The sequence below is a fragment of the Lathamus discolor genome, chromosome 3 (genome assembly GCF_037157495.1).
Source record: "Lathamus discolor isolate bLatDis1 chromosome 3, bLatDis1.hap1, whole genome shotgun sequence".
Lineage (NCBI taxonomy): Eukaryota > Metazoa > Chordata > Aves > Psittaciformes > Psittacidae > Lathamus > Lathamus discolor.
Genome location: NC_088886.1, coordinates 25,084,667 through 25,097,503, shown reverse-complemented (window position 1 = coordinate 25,097,503; position 12,837 = coordinate 25,084,667). Strand labels below are relative to the sequence as shown.

General features: G+C 45.4%; 1 long non-coding RNA gene across 1 annotated transcript; it reads right to left on the bottom strand.

Annotated features, from left to right (window-relative positions):
- Positions 1-10,273: 10,273 nt before the first annotated feature.
- LOC136010879 (uncharacterized) lies at positions 10,274-12,516 on the bottom strand. The gene is made up of 3 exons (XR_010611040.1): positions 12,430-12,516; positions 11,196-11,291; positions 10,274-10,342 (listed from the first exon to the last, which is right to left on the bottom strand). It is a non-coding gene; the product is annotated as an uncharacterized LOC136010879 (long non-coding RNA).
- Between the last annotated feature and the right edge of the window lie 321 nt (positions 12,517-12,837).

Here is a 12,837-nt window from a genome sequence, read left to right as displayed (position 1 = left end):
GTGGTCTGTGGCACAGGCTGACGGCCGCCCTTTGGTCTCTTCCCCGGGGAGGTGGGTTGCACCGCTGTACTGGCCATGCAGGAAATGAGTAAAAGGAAAACACAGAAAGGGCTTTTTTAAGCTTAGTGAAGCTCATTCAAAGAATAAAAGGTAAAAAAGGTCTCTGCATCACTTGCACAGCCTTCTGTACTGGTGCCACCGGGCTACGCGGGCCTTAGAGCACATCCTGCAGATGTGCTGGTGGCAGGCGCCCAAGGCTGGATGCGACTGGCACCCACCAACAGGTAAAGCCGCTCTTTGGACACAAGCGCCCCGTCACCTCGCGTGGGCTGGAGCTGCCCGATGCCCTGTGTGCTGTATGATGTCATGGACTCCGTGGAGGTACAGAATGGTTTAGTTAAAAAAGTCGCTTGATTATATACTTGAAGCTTACAAGGGTGTTATGAGAAATAAACGATAAAAACCCGCCGCACAAATATTCCTCTACAGGTTATTCAATCCCCAGTTTTCACAACCGTTTCCTCGTTATTGTTTCTGGCTGATATGTGCTTTAGGTGTAGCCATCTATGTTATTGCTTAAGCAATCATCGCTCTTCCAGACTGTGTTTCTTTTCACGACTACACAGCGGTTAAGCACAAGATATCTTCTGCTCCCAGAACTTCCTGTTTGAAACAGTCTGTGAGGAACAAACATTGTTTTTCTCCTTGGTCCGCTTATGCCAGCGCTTTCTGGTTAGCCTCGCGTGTGCAGCTGCATTGTGTTCTTCAGATGGTCCTCAACAGCCCTGCTCTCAGGAAATGATGCTATCACGGAGCTGGCTTGGATGCCCGGGGAGGCTGAGTTTCGTTAACTTTGATTTCCTGAAGCAGAGCAGTAGCAGTTTATTAAAAGCATCTGGGCAACAGCATTGGGCTGGGTTGGTTGGTTCGGGGTTTCTTTGTGAGCGGGGTTTTTTTCTAATAGTTGACTCTGGGAGTGAGTGGTACAAGGGGCCTGATGGCGGTCTCAGGGGAGCAAGGACACAGCTAAAGAGTACCTGAATTAAATGAATATGTCAGTTTCAGAGCAGATATGGCCTCCATCTAGCTGCTGTTTTCTCTACCTATATGCATCCCTGTGTGCACATATAGACAGAGTTTTCCTATGCAAGACCCGGCGGATGGCCAGTGGTTCCACCTGCTGTTTTTCCCTGTCTGTGTTTTTAGGTCCTTGGCTGGTGCTGCCCAGGCTTTGCCCTGCTGCTCGGAATTAATTGTGTTTTGGAAAAGTAGGAGCCAGCTAAAACGCTTCTGTATTTGTCCATTATTTTTCCACTTTCCGGGCTTGGGGTTTTGGGGGGTTTGCTTTTTTGGTTGTTTCTTGTTTCTAAGTCACATAATGGGCTTCGGAACTGAGGGCAAGGAGGAGCTCAGGCTTGAGCCAGCCTCCGGGCTCTGGTGGAGAAGCTGTTTGCTGTCCGCAGGGCAGGGACTGCGCCGTCCTGGGCTATGGTGCAGCACAGGCACTGGAGGGGTGTCCCCTCTGAGCCTCCTGCAGGTTTAGCACCCGCAGCCCAAATGTGAAGGCGCCTTGTGCTGTGTGTAGTCATGCACCTGCTCAGACCCCTTGAAAATGAGTTTCCGTCGGCAGAACTTAACAAGGGGAAAGTAAGAATTTGCCAGGCCGCTTCATGACGCACAGAGGGCTCCTTTTCCTCCTTCCCCCCTCCTCTTGGTATGGGGTTTTTGCTCTGCTGTGGAACATGAGAGCTGAAACCCAGGAGCCCACAGGTGATGGGAATGAACACCCAGCAAGTGCCTACCCCAGTGAGTCTGGTGACAGGGCAGTGGAAGCTAGCAACAGGTTTCACAGAGTCTAAGGAGCAAGCCAGCTGACAAAGCAGCTTGTTCCCAAAAAAGGTTATGGTGACAGGCCCCAGAAATGATTATCTGCAGTAAGAGTGCTTGTAATCTGATAACGCTGTCTTTGCCCTTGTTTAGAAAAGGACAAGTGGCGGTGTACTCTCAAGATGGCAATATGGAATTCCTAGATCACAGAGAGATTGTATTTATCCTGAAGGAAATTGAGCAAGGTTGCGTTGGTTTGTTTTGTATCCCTAGGAAAAAAGCAACAGGCAGCTTAAATTCAGTGTAATCATCCCTCTTGGCTTTGCTGTTGTAACATGAAAGGCAGTTGACAGTCGTCATGAAAGTCCTGGCAAAGGCAACTGCCATAGTTCAGGGGCTCGGTGTGACTTTGGCAGTTTTAGGAGTCTCCCCTAGTGCTGAAGTGACTTGTGACTCGCAGGTCACCTGTGTGAGAGGTCTGAGGGGAAGAGGGATTGTGCTGAGAGGTAGAATAAGCAGCTGTGCTGTGTAAACTCCAACCCTTAGTATTGTGTGCAGGGGAGGGGAAAAAACCCCAACAAAGTAATGGCTGTGAGGCCAGGAGGGGAAAATGCCATCATGGGGTCAATGGGGAAAAGATGCAACCACTCAAAACCATTTTATATTTATTAACTTGCAGCATGCAACTGGACTACACTGAGCTCACGATAAGCTGCTGTGACTCGATGGGTAACGCAGGTGACACTGGTTTACTTGGACAACCGCTTCTAGCCCCACTGTTGTTAAAACACAGAAGCCACCCTCATAAAAAACTGTAGGAATTTGAAGAAGATGCACGCCAGTAATGCTGGTGGTGTTACAACCAGTCCATACCTTGTTACTGGGTGTGATGCTGAAAACGAAAGCAATGCTGAAGGAAGGTCGTAGCTGAGGGGTTACACCTACAGGGCATGCAGCTGAAATGTGGCATTTCAAGTTCTCGAGGGAGCAGGGAAGATGAGCTGTGGGAGCTGGAAGAAGTTCCAACAGAGCGACGGAGGTGGCGTGAGGTGTTAAACAAAACCCCCCAACCTGGCATGCTGTAAGAAAGTCTAGGGTACGAACACAGACTAACTGGAGGCAAATACCAGTGGAAAAACGTTTAATACTCATGAATAAAGATGGCAGGAAAGCAATTAAAAACATCTTTTTCATATGTAATGTAATGGAAAGTGTCAATTATGGGATCACACTATCTTTACCCTCTCAAAAATCCCCTGAGTTGGTATTCTTGAACTATTTGGACTAGGAGCTACATGTTGTAAATAGAAGTGGTAAATCTTACAGGAGTGTAAACATATACTAACATATACTGTACTACTAATATAAATAAACTATACTAATTAATGTGTAAAACCATGTGTACCCTCTTATAGAATCGTAACAAACATTACTAATACTAACGTAAATCGAAGACTTTTCAATCACGGCTGCTTATCATGTATGTCTTGCCTAATGCTTTGAAAAAGACAATCTCTTTAACTATCCTGTCCTATCCTATCCTATCCTATCCTATCCTATCCTATCCTATCCTATCCTATCCTATCCTATCCTACCCTATCCTATCCTATCCTATCCTAACCTATCATGTTCTGTCCTGTCCTATCCTATCCTATCCTATCTATGGTACTTTTCAAGAGCAAAATTGGTCGAGGAGGGCTTTTTCGTCGAGATGGTCAAGGCTGGTCCTCAACACAGCTCTGCAGGAAAAGGGGAAAGAAGGAAATCAAGCTTCAGTTTCCATAACAAGACAATTAGCCATTTGATTAAAGAGCTCTCCAAACTTCCCATTTACAGACAAAATTTTCTGTTCCCCTTCTGCCCCGTTCCGTTTTGCTTTGCTTACGGATACATTGCACGCATGCTTTTCTGGCCCTGCTACGGTATGCTTACACAGCAGAAATCTCTGCGGACTGTGAAGATTTCATTCTCTTGAGTTTTGATTCTAGGCTCTTTTTCAATAGTCCTTTGGAAAAGAGGTTTTTTATTCCCTCCCCTACAAGTCTGTAACACTCTGGGGTCCTTTAAGCCAAGCGCTCCCCAGAGGACTCTGGCCTTAATAATTATGCCCCACTGCCTATTAGTGACGATACTGGGAATACTTCCCACTCTACCTGGGGCCTCCTCTACCTCTGAGCAGAGTTCTGCCACCTACCTCTGTATTTGCATCTAAGCAGTTCAAAGCCGGAGAAATGTGTCCCTCCCACCCACTGAGTTACAATCAGATGGCATGTCTTAAGCTTGACTCTTTCACTACGTGCATACATAGTTTCCAGAAACACTGAATGAACATTCAATTGAAACGCTGTTCCGACAACCAATCCTAGGAATCACATTTTCAGTAGCATTATGTATGTTAGAGATCACAATTAAAATGTCCAAAACTAACTCCATCGCTTAGATTTAAACCAGGAGGAAAATCTGCACAAAGCAACCTTCTCAAGTGAGAATCCCAAAACAAAGTCTGGCATTTCTGAACATTGTGCATAAACACAACACTCTTAACTTCAGTTGTCCGCAGTTCATGAGCAGCCTTCCAAAATGCCACTGTGCCGGCATGACTTACCCCCAGTGATGCTGTTCCTTTCCTAGGAGGCTCCTCACCCTGCGCTCCTTCCAAGGTGGTGTCGGAAAGAGCGCCGTCTTCACCCTCGTCCAGAACTGAGCTCTGCAGGAAAAGGGCAAAGGAGGAAATCAAACTTCAGTTTCCATAACAAGACAATTAGCCATTTGATTAAAGAGCTCTCCAAACTTCCCATTTACAGACAAAATTTTCTGTTCCCCTTCTGCCCCGTTCCGTTTTGCTTTCCTTACGGATACATTGCACGCATGCTTTTCTGGCCCTGCTACGGTATGCTTACACAGCAGAAATCTCTGCGGACTGTGAAGATTTCATTCTCTTGAGTTTTGATTCTAGGCTCTTTTTCAATAGTCCTTTGGAAAAGAGGTTTTTTATTCCCTCCCCTACAAGTCTGTAACACTCTGGGGTCCTTTAAGCCAAGCGCTCCCCAGAGGACTCTGGCCTTAATAATTATGCCCCACTGCCTCTTAGTGACGATACTGGGAATACTTCCCACTCTACCTGGGGCCTCCTCTACCTCTGAGCAGAGTTCTGCCACCTACCTCTGTATTTGCATCTAAGCAGTTCAAAGCCGGAGAAATGTGTCCCTCCCACCCACTGAGTTACAATCAGATGGCATGTCTTAAGCTTGACTCTTTCACTACGTGCATACATAGTTTCCAGAAACACTGAATGAACATTCAATTGAAACGCTGTTCCGACAACCAATCCTAGGAATCACATTTTCAGTAGCATTATGTATGTTAGAGATCACAATTAAAATGTCCAAAACTAACTCCATCGCTTAGATTTAAACCAGGAGGAAAATCTGCACAAAGCAACCTTCTCAAGTGAGAATCCCAAAACAAAGTCTGGCATTTCTGAACATTGTGCATAAACACAACACTCTTAACTTCAGTTGTCCGCAGTTCATGAGCAGCCTTCCAAAATGCCACTGTGCCGGCATGACTTACCCCCAGTGATGCTGTTCCTTTCCTAGGAGGCTCCTCACCCTGCGCTCCTTCCAAGGTGGTGTTGGAAAGAGCGCCCTCTTCACCCTCGTCCAGAACTGAGCTCTGCAGGAAAAGGGCAAAGGAGGAAATCAAACTTCAGTTTCCATAACAAGACAATTAGCCATTTGATTAAAGAGCTCTCCAAACTTCCCATTTACAGACAAAATTTTCTGTTCCCCTTCTGCCCCGTTCCGTTTTGCTTTCCTTACGGATACATTGCACGCATGCTTTTCTGGCCCTGCTACGGTATGCTTACACAGCAGAAATCTCTGCGGACTGTGAAGATTTCATTCTCTTGAGTTTTGATTCTAGGCTCTTTTTCAATAGTCCTTTGGAAAAGAGGTTTTTTATTCCCTCCCCTACAAGTCTGTAACACTCTGGGGTCCTTTAAGCCAAGCGCTCCCCAGAGGACTCTGGCCTTAATAATTATGCCCCACTGCCTATTAGTGACGATACTGGGAATACTTCCCACTCTACCTGGGGCCTCCTCTACCTCTGAGCAGAGTTCTGCCACCTACCTCTGTATTTGCATCTAAGCAGTTCAAAGCCGGAGAAATGTGTCCCTCCCACCCACTGAGTTACAATCAGATGGCATGTCTTAAGCTTGACTCTTTCACTACGTGCATACATAGTTTCCAGAAACACTGAATGAACATTCAATTGAAACGCTGTTCCGACAACCAATCCTAGGAATCACATTTTCAGTAGCATTATGTATGTTAGAGATCACAATTAAAATGTCCAAAACTAACTCCATCGCTTAGATTTAAACCAGGAGGAAAATCTGCACAAAGCAACCTTCTCAAGTGAGAATCCCAAAACAAAGTCTGGCATTTCTGAACATTGTGCATAAACACAACACTCTTAACTTCAGTTGTCCGCAGTTCATGAGCAGCCTTCCAAAATGCCACTGTGCCGGCATGACTTACCCCCAGTGATGCTGTTCCTTTCCTAGGAGGCTCCTCACCCTGCGCTCCTTCCAAGGTGGTGTCGGAAAGAGCGCCCTCTTCACCCTCGTCCAGAACTGAGCTCTGCAGGAAAAGGGCAAAGGAGGAAATCAAACTTCAGTTTCCATAACAAGACAATTAGCCATTTGATTAAAGAGCTCTCCAAACTTCCCATTTACAGACAAAATTTTCTGTTCCCCTTCTGCCCCGTTCCGTTTTGCTTTGCTTACGGATACATTGCACGCATGCTTTTCTGGCCCTGCTACGGTATGCTTACACAGCAGAAATCTCTGCGGACTGTGAAGATTTCATTCTCTTGAGTTTTGATTCTAGGCTCTTTTTCAATAGTCCTTTGGAAAAGAGGTTTTTTATTCCCTCCCCTACAAGTCTGTAACACTCTGGGGTCCTTTAAGCCAAGCGCTCCCCAGAGGACTCTGGCCTTAATAATTATGCCCCACTGCCTATTAGTGACGATACTGGGAATACTTCCCACTCTACCTGGGGCCTCCTCTACCTCTGAGCAGAGTTCTGCCACCTACCTCTGTATTTGCATCTAAGCAGTTCAAAGCCGGAGAAATGTGTCCCTCCCACCCACTGAGTTATAATCAGATGGCATGTCTTAAGCTTGACTCTTTCACTACGTGCATACATAGTTTCCAGAAACACTGAATGAACATTCAATTGAAACGCTGTTCCGACAACCAATCCTAGGAATCACATTTTCAGTAGCATTATGTATGTTAGAGATCACAATTAAAATGTCCAAAACTAACTCCATCGCTTAGATTTAAACCAGGAGGAAAATCTGCACAAAGCAACCTTCTCAAGTGAGAATCCCAAAACAAAGTCTGGCATTTCTGAACATTGTGCATAAACACAACACTCTTAACTTCAGTTGTCCGCAGTTCATGAGCAGCCTTCCAAAATGCCACTGTGCCGGCATGACTTACCCCCAGTGATGCTGTTCCTTTCCTAGGAGGCTCCTCACCCTGCGCTCCTTCCAAGGTGGTGTCGGAAAGAGCGCCCTCTTCACCCTCGTCCAGAACTGAGCTCTGCAGGAAAAGGGCAAAGGAGGAAATCAAACTTCAGTTTCCATAACAAGACAATTAGCCATTTGATTAAAGAGCTCTCCAAACTTCCCATTTACAGACAAAATTTTCTGTTCCCCTTCTGCCCCGTTCCGTTTTGCTTTCCTTACGGATACATTGCACGCATGCTTTTCTGGCCCTGCTACGGTATGCTTACACAGCAGAAATCTCTGCGGACTGTGAAGATTTCATTCTCTTGAGTTTTGATTCTAGGCTCTTTTTCAATAGTCCTTTGGAAAAGAGGTTTTTTATTCCCTCCCCTACAAGTCTGTAACACTCTGGGGTCCTTTAAGCCAAGCGCTCCCCAGAGGACTCTGGCCTTAATAATTATGCCCCACTGCCTATTAGTGACGATACTGGGAATTCTTCCCACTCTACCTGGGGCCTCCTCTACCTCTGAGCAGAGTTCTGCCACCTACCTCTGTATTTGCATCTAAGCAGTTCAAAGCCGGAGAAATGTGTCCCTCCCACCCACTGAGTTATAATCAGATGGCATGTCTTAAGCTTGACTCTTTCACTACGTGCATACATAGTTTCCAGAAACACTGAATGAACATTCAATTGAAACGCTGTTCCGACAACCAATCCTAGGAATCACATTTTCAGTAGCATTATGTATGTTAGAGATCACAATTAAAATGTCCAAAACTAACTCCATCGCTTAGATTTAAACCAGGAGGAAAATCTGCACAAAGCAACCTTCTCAAGTGAGAATCCCAAAACAAAGTCTGGCATTTCTGAACATTGTGCATAAACACAACACTCTTAACTTCAGTTGTCCGCAGTTCATGAGCAGCCTTCCAAAATGCCACTGTGCCGGCATGACTTACCCCCAGTGATGCTGTTCCTTTCCTAGGAGGCTCCTCACCCTGCGCTCCTTCCAAGGTGGTGTCGGAAAGAGCGCCGTCTTCACCCTCGTCCAGAACTGAGCTCTGCAGGAAAAGGGCAAAGGAGGAAATCAAACTTCAGTTTCCATAACAAGACAATTAGCCATTTGATTAAAGAGCTCTCCAAACTTCCCATTTACAGACAAAATTTTCTGTTCCCCTTCTGCCCCGTTCCGTTTTGCTTTGCTTACGGATACATTGCACGCATGCTTTTCTGGCCCTGCTACGGTATGCTTACACAGCAGAAATCTCTGCGGACTGTGAAGATTTCATTCTCTTGAGTTTTGATTCTAGGCTCTTTTTCAATAGTCCTTTGGAAAAGAGGTTTTTTATTCCCTCCCCTACAAGTCTGTAACACTCTGGGGTCCTTTAAGCCAAGCGCTCCCCAGAGGACTCTGGCCTTAATAATTATGCCCCACTGCCTCTTAGTGACGATACTGGGAATACTTCCCACTCTACCTGGGGCCTCCTCTACCTCTGAGCAGAGTTCTGCCACCTACCTCTGTATTTGCATCTAAGCAGTTCAAAGCCGGAGAAATGTGTCCCTCCCACCCACTGAGTTACAATCAGATGGCATGTCTTAAGCTTGACTCTTTCACTACGTGCATACATAGTTTCCAGAAACACTGAATGAACATTCAATTGAAACGCTGTTCCGACAACCAATCCTAGGAATCACATTTTCAGTAGCATTATGTATGTTAGAGATCACAATTAAAATGTCCAAAACTAACTCCATCGCTTAGATTTAAACCAGGAGGAAAATCTGCACAAAGCAACCTTCTCAAGTGAGAATCCCAAAACAAAGTCTGGCATTTCTGAACATTGTGCATAAACACAACACTCTTAACTTCAGTTGTCCGCAGTTCATGAGCAGCCTTCCAAAATGCCACTGTGCCGGCATGACTTACCCCCAGTGATGCTGTTCCTTTCCTAGGAGGCTCCTCACCCTGCGCTCCTTCCAAGGTGGTGTCGGAAAGAGCGCCCTCTTCACCCTCGTCCAGAACTGAGCTCTGCAGGAAAAGGGCAAAGGAGGAAATCAAACTTCAGTTTCCATAACAAGACAATTAGCCATTTGATTAAAGAGCTCTCCAAACTTCCCATTTACAGACAAAATTTTCTGTTCCCCTTCTGCCCCGTTCCGTTTTGCTTTCCTTACGGATACATTGCACGCATGCTTTTCTGGCCCTGCTACGGTATGCTTACACAGCAGAAATCTCTGCGGACTGTGAAGATTTCATTCTCTTGAGTTTTGATTCTAGGCTCTTTTTCAATAGTCCTTTGGAAAAGAGGTTTTTTATTCCCTCCCCTACAAGTCTGTAACACTCTGGGGTCCTTTAAGCCAAGCGCTCCCCAGAGGACTCTGGCCTTAATAATTATGCCCCACTGCCTATTAGTGACGATACTGGGAATTCTTCCCACTCTACCTGGGGCCTCCTCTACCTCTGAGCAGAGTTCTGCCACCTACCTCTGTATTTGCATCTAAGCAGTTCAAAGCCGGAGAAATGTGTCCCTCCCACCCACTGAGTTACAATCAGATGGCATGTCTTAAGCTTGACTCTTTCACTACGTGCATACATAGTTTCCAGAAACACTGAATGAACATTCAATTGAAACGCTGTTCCGACAACCAATCCTAGGAATCACATTTTCAGTAGCATTATGTATGTTAGAGATCACAATTAAAATGTCCAAAACTAACTCCATCGCTTAGATTTAAACCAGGAGGAAAATCTGCACAAAGCAACCTTCTCAAGTGAGAATCCCAAAACAAAGTCTGGCATTTCTGAACATTGTGCATAAACACAACACTCTTAACTTCAGTTGTCCGCAGTTCATGAGCAGCCTTCCAAAATGCCACTGTGCCGGCATGACTTACCCCCAGTGATGCTGTTCCTTTCCTAGGAGGCTCCTCACCCTGCGCTCCTTCCAAGGTGGTGTCGGAAAGAGCGCCCTCTTCACCCTCGTCCAGAACTGAGCTCTGCAGGAAAAGGGCAAAGAAACAAATCAAGAGCACTGCCACGGATGCAGCAGTTACCGCCTCTTTGGCAACTTCTTCCAGTGGCTCACAGGAAACAACTTCTTACTTATATCTAACCTGAACTTCCACTGCTCAAGTTTAAACACATTGCCCCATGTCCTATGGCTAAAGTCCCTGCTGAAATGAGTGTGTTGGTATGCAACAGGATTTTCCTGAGAATGCTTTTAAAATTTATTCTGCAGTTGATTTTTTTCTGTAGGTAGAAATTTAAAAATAAAACGTTTGCAAGGACTTGCATTGACTTGCAAGGGATGGAAGTATAAAATTCAACTCCCCAGATCCTCCCGATCTCCATATACACACATCTGTGTTGATTTAACTACCTGCACTCTCCAAAACTTCATACCCTCGCTTCAATTTAAGATTATTACACAGTCACGCTACGAAACAGCAAACCGGGACATGTAACATCGGTTGGGACAACCAAACACCACTCTCTGCCTCTGACATTAGCTGCCCTTGCACTTTTTCATGACTTGTATCAATGATACAATGCAGCTCTGCCCTCCCTCCCAGTTCCAAAATGTAGAAAAGATACAACAACTCAGTTGAATTACCAAATACAAAAATTAGTCAGCTTTGATAAAGCAGTAACATTACAGTCCTAGCGAAAGTCTTTTTCTCTTCAGTGGTTGTAATTTTATGTAATGTTAAAATTCTCTACGATGAAAAAAAGAAAAAAAATAAAGAGGGGGGAAGCGTTGCAATGATGTCTTATTGCTGATTATTCCTGGAGCAGGCTCCAAAGTCCATAAGCAGCTCTCCAAAATGCCACTGTGCCAGCTTTACTTACCCCTACCGATGGTGTTTCCTTCTCAGGAGCGACATGAAACAGCGGTTTCACCCAGATGACATGGGGAACAGCGCTGTGCTCCTCCTCAGCTGTGCTCTGCCAGGAAAAGGGATAAGAAAGAAAAGTAAGAGAAAGGAACGTTTTCTCTCCTCTGCTAACCACAATCTATACCAGGTGCTCTACTTCTTTCTGCAGAGCTGAGGGCAGAAAATGGTCTGCACAAAGTAAATAGAACAATTGAAGCAATACAGGATACTTTTAGATTGAGAGAACACCGAAGGTATTCTTGGCAAGCTGTCCTTTCCGTACCAAAATCATCATGTCACAAGCTGAATGAAAAACGGTGGGAGGGGAGACCTCCAGACGCTTCTGAGGTTGAAGGGCACAATGACTCCCCATCAGTTCTCGCAGGACACGGTCAAATGGAGCTGGCCTTGGCATACAGCAAAGCTCCAGGACAAGCTGCTGACTTCAGCCAGATGGAGACTTGCATCCTGCGGCAGACCCTGCACCAGCACAGCCCACATCTTGCTCAGCTGGAAGTTTAGCATGAAGTTAGACCTGAACTGCCTACGAGCTGCATGAGCTTACTAGTCTTTCATGAGAATTCAAACGCAACTCCAAGAAAGAAAGAAAAAGAAAAAAAAAAAAGAAGAAAAGGTATCTACAATCTCACAAGGTCATGTTTTTCAGTAATTTCTTTGCATAAAGATGATACGAAACAGCCAGAAGAGGTCAAGAAGAGGCAGTGTCCAAAGCACTCAGATACTGCAGAGGGCTTGGAACAAGACTGTGTTGGGGGATAGTGGGGTATTAACAAAGCGGAAGTTGCTTCTCCTGTTCACTTTGCTCTGTTTGTAAACAAAGGGACTCTGTTCCTTTCTCTTATAATTTCTTCACAGAGGAACAGGCAAACATGCATAGAAAGGAGGAGGCAGGGAGATGGAGCTTACTGATTTTTTTAGTGAAAGGACTGATTTTCCCACCTTTTACACACACACACACACACACACACACACACACTTCAATTTAGTATTATCCAAAGAAGCAAGGACATTTCATATCAGCTGGGGACTTGGCCTGACAAAGGTGAAGGCGATCCTTTTTACGCATCAAGAAAAGAGGAGGAGTCAACAGAAGGAGAGAGGTCCCTCAGATGATCCGGGCAGACAACTTCAGTTGTCCGCAGTCCATGAGCAGCCTTCCAAAATGCCACTGTGCCGGCTTTACTCACCCCTAGCGATGCTGTTTCTTGGCCAGGAGCCTCCTCAATCTGCGCTCTTTCCGGGGTGGCAGAGGAAAGAGCACCCTCCTCATTCTGGTCTTCAACTGAGTGCTGCCGGAAAAGGGGAAAGAAGGAAATTACGCTTCAGTTTCAATAACAAGACAATTAACTATTCGATTAAATAGCTCTCCAAACTTTCCGTTTACAAACATAACTTTCTTTTTCCCTTCTGCCGTGCTCTGTTTTGCTTTGGTTACAGATACATTGCACGCATGCCTTTTCTGGCCCTGCTACACTATGCTTACACCATAGAAATCTGTTGACTATCGGGAAAGGGGATAGAAAGAAAAAGAAAAGAAATTGGAAAGGAAAGGAAAGGAAAGGAAAGGAAAGGAAAGGAAAGGAAAGGAAAGGAAA